The 6,000-nt window shown below is 42.6% G+C and overlaps 1 protein-coding gene across 1 annotated transcript in view; it reads left to right on the top strand.

Moving 5' to 3' along the window:
- The first annotated feature begins 853 nt into the window (after window positions 1–853).
- LOC136002611 (leukemia inhibitory factor receptor-like) overlaps window positions 854–6,000 on the top strand; it is a 105,052-nt gene continuing 99,905 nt past the window's right edge. Inside the window, exon 1 of the mRNA XM_065657849.1 lies at window positions 854–872. The gene's annotated coding sequence lies outside the window, so the exon portion shown is untranslated. The remainder of the gene's footprint in view (window positions 873–6,000) is intronic.

The following is a 6,000-nucleotide window of genomic DNA, read 5'->3' as shown; positions in this document are numbered from 1 at the left end:
TCTGAGGTCTGGCATTCCTGAGGGCCAGTTTTAGCAGTAAACGTGGAAGCGAAGAAGGCATTCAGTAACTCTGCCTTGTCTGTATCCTCCATCACCAGGACACCTACCTCATTCAGAAGCGGACCTACATTTTCCCTAACCTTCCTTTTGCTCCTGATGTACTTGAAGAAGCCCTTCTTGTTGTCCTTGACATCCTTGGCCATATTTAATTCCAAGTGGAGCCTGGGCTTCCTCACTGCATCCCTGCATATTCTAACATCTTCCTTGTATTCCTCCCAGGTGGTCTGTCCCTTTTTCCGCATTCTGTAAACATCATTCTTCCACCTGAGTTTTGATGGGAGCTCCTTACTCATACATGCTGGCCTCTTACTCCCTTTACTTGATTACTTGTTCATAGGGATGCATCAGTCTTGAGCTTGGAGGAAGTGATGTTTGAATATTAGCCAGGTCTCTTGAACCGCCTACCTTCTAGAGCCCTAACCCATGGGATTCTTCCAAGCAGGAAGTTGAAGAGGCAAAAGTTTGCCCTGCTGAAGTCCATGGTTTTAGTCCTACTTATTGTCCTGCTTCCTTCACACAGGGTCCTGAACTTTCATCTGTCACTGGATCAATTTGGCAAATGCTCAGTGTGAATGACTAATGTTCAACAACGGGACAGGCACACAAAATAGCAGTGGAGACGCTCTTTAGGAACATGCAGTACACAAGAAATAGAATCTCTTCTATATTTACGCAGCAGTAGATACTGCAGATGCCTACAGTGGGCTTTTTACTTCATGGAGTACTGTCAAAACAGAATGCAAATCTTTACATTCAATATATGCACTGTACAGAGGATACAATTAAGAGGAATGGTCACATTGATTTTTCCGGTAAGAATTCTATTTTTTTTTATTCTTAGGTCTCTGAGAGCTAAGTTATTAGCTATCAGTAGAGGTTGCAGGATGTTTGAACTCTGCTTTTTAGTGGCAAGAAAGTGAGATTAATGGGAGTTCTAGTGTCTCTCTGCTGACAAGAAGCCCATTTCCATTTTGCTGTTAAAGGAAAACGCCACATTTCTCGTAATTTGCAGGAGAGCCATCAGCTAGATATAAAGAAAATAACATATATTCAGCCTCTCTTCTGAGACATGGCATCCTGGTTGTCACACTTACTGGCAAATGAGCATGCAAAAGCTCTGCTATGTTTGTTGAGCAGCTAAGTGCAGACTTTAGTATATTGGGACTTCACAAAGCATGTATCCCCACCCCTCATGCCAGTCAATTAACCCACGCGTTGACTTTGCATTCTTCTCCCAGGCTTCTGTCTTGCATGTTTTGGGGTTTTTTTTGTCTGCTGCAGATAGTTTCACAGAAATCTGTACTGAACAGGGTCGAGCCCTGCGTCCTTTGCCAAGCAGCTTTTGCCCAGTGAAGCTTGCCTTTGGGAGCTGTGGGCTGTGGGGAGTGAAACCCTGCACAAACCATTCTGTTTCCACTGGTTTGTGTGCACAGAGCTGTAATACAGGCTTGTATTTGCCCTGAAAGCTTGTCTGGCACCTTTTGATTGATTGTGCAATCATTAATTTCCTCCTTTTCTTTTCCCAATCCACACGTACCAGCACTGATAAGAGACTGCACAAAGCCTTTTAGCCTATGTGGTTTCTGTAATGGAGTGTTTACTCCTAGGCTCCTATATTTCATAGAATCAAACAGGATCTCATGTTGGAAGGGATCCATAAGGATCATTGAGTCCAACTCCCTGGTTCTTGCAGGACTACCTAAAATTAAATCATATCAGTAAGAGCATCGACCAGATGCTTTCCTGTGAACTGTAAAGGAGTTCCCAAGAACTAGTATATCATAAGCCATTCTTGGACTGCCACACCTAGGTTGTCCAAGAATGGCTTGCAATGTGTTACTTAGATCCCTCAGTTCTAGTTTTTAAGCCAGTCTTGATCAGAGAGCATCAAATAGATACCATTGTTTTTCCCTGTGGAGAGCAAGGAGGAACTGACTGAGGAAGAAGATAGTGAAACCAACAATGTAAGCACTTCCCCCTCTTTTCCTAGTGCCAGAGGGTGTTTCGGTAACAGTATCCCCTTCTCTAACCCTCCAAGTTTTTGAAAAATAATCAGTTTGGAACCTTGGCAAATTTAAAAAGTGAAAATATTTATTGAAAAGATACTTCTCAGTTTTTTGTTTGCTTTCGATCAGAAAATTATTTTCTGCTCTTTTTTGCTGGAAGGCAAGGTAGACCACACTGTACATAGTCCAGGCACTTCTACAGGAAGGCAGGTTTCCTGTCCTCTCAATAAATGCACTGTGATTCCTGCCCACTTTCACCTGTTTCTCATCTGTTTCTAGCTGCACAGGTGTCTTCAATTATGAACGCTGTCATAGATAGCTACTGTGTTTAAAGCTAGAGGCAGCTGAAAGGAAGCAGGCCCATTCTATTGTCATCCTGATGTATGTGAGAAAGAGTAAGCAGGAAGATCTAAGCTGCTTCTGTCTGCAGATTTTATGACATCTGCTAAGGCAGAGGAAAAGAGAAGCAAGTGCTAGCAGAGCTGTTACAGTGGGGGTATGCAGCAGCAAGTGTCTGCCAAGCAGTGCTTCTGAGGTCCCCAAAAGAGTCTTAGCTTTAGCCCAAGGATGGCCAGACAATCTAAGCTGCATACATTTATGGGACAAACATGGCTTTTCAACTTTTGGCTGCTCTGGGATTGGGAAAAAGAAGGTAACATTGAATTCGAGGATCCTGGGTTAGAAGGAAAAAGAAAGGATTTGATGAGGAGGACATTTTTCTAGGAACTGAAAAGGTGGAGTGGAAGGGAAGAACATGTTTGTTAGGAAGTGGATAAAATCTTGACCAGGCTAATTAAGGCCTATTGGTGCACTTGGCCCTGGCAGCTTTCTAGGAATATTATGGTAGTAGTGATGATAGCTGCTTAGGAGAAAGGAGCCGTATGAGACTGTTGCAGCAATGAAGGCAAAGAGGGAGTTGGGAAGAAGGAAAGCAATGTGTTTTGGAAGTGCTGTGGAAGGCAGGCAGTAGAGGAACAAGGGTATATCTGGCTGGAAGACATAACCTCATGCTGAGAGCTTACAATCTTCAGTTGCTCAACTTCTTGTTATAAAAAAGCATCAGTGAAATGCTAAATGAAACACCACCATGAAGTTTATGGCCATTCCACACTGGAAATCTTATTTGCCTGGCTTTGGTCTGAAAACGTTATCCCTCTTCTGTGCCAGGAGATGCTATAGAAATACACAGTGTCTAGTAGGATGGTAAAGGTCTGAAGTAAAGTTAATGCGTTTTGATTTTGTTTCATTGAAAGCATAACACATAAGTTAAAAAACAAAGCCGTGTTCAGCCAAGTTTCCTTATTTCCATACGTATTTTCCACAGTCACTCTCTGCACTAATTTTAGCCCTGTAAAACAATGGGAGGAAAAATGTACATGACGGAGTATTGTACAGGAGGCAGTAAGGAGGCTTTTGCAGCCTCCCAAGCTTCTGAGTCACACACGAGATGTCTAAATCTGTTGTTCTTTGGAATCCCCTTCCTTGTTTGAGTACAGCTTCCCTGTCATTGCCAGAGCCTGCAATTTTACTCTCTCCTACAAAAGTGTTATTGCCACCACTTAATAAGTCGCCATGGCTTAGTATTTCTATGTGATCTGCTTAACAACTGTTTTGATATGTTCTCCTAAAGCACCTCTTACTGCATCCCTTACTGCAATCACCTTTACTCAGAGAATCAAGTGGCTTCAGACTATCTCAAGTTATGGACTATTTTAACTTCCCTGTTATATTTGAAGAGGTATAACCCAGGCTCTTCAGGTCTTATTTATAGTAGTTATAGTAGTGCACTTCCTTCCTTGGGGAAAAGACATGTACACTGGCAAAAGAGTTGTTTCGCGGTTACTGCATTTACCAGTTCCTGGAATTCAATAGCTTTACTGACTTTTAGGCTGGTACGACTATTGCTTTAGACCTTGCGTCAGTGTCAGCAAAATACCTTGCTTCTCATGTGGGCAGAGCATACACAGACAGCTACAGTTATCCTGAAGAAACTTGTTTTGTTTATCTAGGGACACCTCTGGGGTGTCTGCCAGCACAGTTGTCAGAGACGTGTGTGATGTTTTTTCCCCACTCTCTTAACCAGCGTGTCTCTGCCAGTAAAACTTCCAAGTTTAGACTGGGTGTAGTGTAAACGCAGTTGTACCATTAAGGGTTGTTTCTGTATTAGAAGGGGACAATATTGTACCATTGTAAGTAGCCTTATCGTGATGCTTATATTAGGGGCTGTATCATCATAAGCACTTTGGTACAAGTGAGAATTAGGCCATTTGTCTATCACACACCCTGCAGCTGATGAAAGAGCCCAGTTACAATCAGCTCTGAACCTCTGAGGAAAAACTGCAGGATTTGCTGACTGAGACAAGTTTATGTATCACTGGAGAGATTCACAGTGTCATGCAGTTGCAGTGGTGGTTTTGAAAAAAGTATGGGAGCCAAATGCTAAAAAAATCCAACAGTTAACGACAGCAACCTGATGGGTCACTACATATTTCCTGGCTGGTGGCATCGGCCTTGTTTGCAGGGTTTGTTGGGCTGGCCAAGGTTTTTTGGTCTTGATACTTCATGCAGTTCTTAATGAGATATGATTCTGTGACCTTTTCAAAGGTTTTCTTAAGGCTACACCTAGATTTCATGCATTTTATTTTCAATAAGATTATACAAGACAAACAAAAGCTCTGTTGGCAAAACCTGGAGTGTAAGAACAGCATGACAGGATGAAGAGACACACAATGAGCTTACAATTTTAATAGCTTGCTTATGAAGCTATGGCCCTGTCATGCCCAGCTGTGTAATCATAATACCTGTTCATGTTATATTCCTTACCAGTGGTTTCCATTACAAAACACAGTTGAAGAAAACCTGTACATATCTTCCAAGGGCCAGAATTGTCCGAGATTTGTCCTTTATCTGTGAACCTCAAGCCTTTGAGCTTGGAGAGTTTTCTGGAAAGGACATGAATTTGTACTTAGGCTGGTTTCAGTAGGATGTGGAGAAGCTGAAGCAAGCAATATATCTGTGTGTGTCAGTGCTCACAAGAGAGGGTGTATAGGAAGAAGATGCAGCAGTAGGATCTGACTGCCTGCAGAGCAAGATTCCTAAGCCTCTTATAGTACCTAGTGTACAGAATCTAGAGGTGATGTTTCTGCTGCTACCTGAGACACCCCAGCCTTCCTAGTCTGTACACAAAATATTGCAATGCTTTTCTACCTTTTAGTAGTATCGTGAGGAATCATCTATTCCTTCTATAGAAATACTTGCAAGCTCCTGAGAAAATGTTAAAAAAGGATGACTCTTATCTCTCTCAAGCAGTAGTAAACTGTTTTGAATGGGCAATAGCAGGGTTTAAAGGCAAAGACTGCTGTCTATCTAAACCAACGAAACTCCTGCCATAGTCCAGGATGAAATGAGACACAGTCCTAACCTGAAACAGGAGAAAGCCTGAGAGAGAATTTGCCTATCTTGCTTGAGTCTGACAATGGGAGACCACTACAAGCTCTCACCTCAGCACCTCACCCTGGGCTGTGTGGTGGCCAGGCACATTCTTGCTTTGCTCACAGAACTAACATAAAGCAACCCTATCAGGACAACTAAAGCAAAGTGAGAAGCTGGAACAGATGCACTAGTGTTTCAGTTGGTCTGTTTGCTCGTTTTGGTTATTTTTATAAGAAAAATATTACAGTCTAGTTCTCCCTCTTAGATGGTCCAAAACCAAATAATGAAGCTCCCAGAATTTTTTCTCAAACAGAAACCATGTCCAGCACATACAACAGACTAGTCAAGCTGTCGCTAGTTGGCTCTTTTTGTGAATTGAAGAGCAAACTTCTGCCCTGTCTTACATAAGCTTGCTTCAGAGCTAGGGCAGAGACCCTTCAGCTCTCTCTAGGCTTTGGCAGTTGCATGCAGGAGCAGGACACCCTGTACCGTCCTTGGCACA

Source organism: Caloenas nicobarica, chromosome Z (assembly GCF_036013445.1).
Source record: "Caloenas nicobarica isolate bCalNic1 chromosome Z, bCalNic1.hap1, whole genome shotgun sequence".
NCBI lineage: Eukaryota > Metazoa > Chordata > Aves > Columbiformes > Columbidae > Caloenas > Caloenas nicobarica.
Note: the sequence above shows the minus strand (reverse complement) of the source record. Positions and strands in the feature narration are given on the sequence as shown.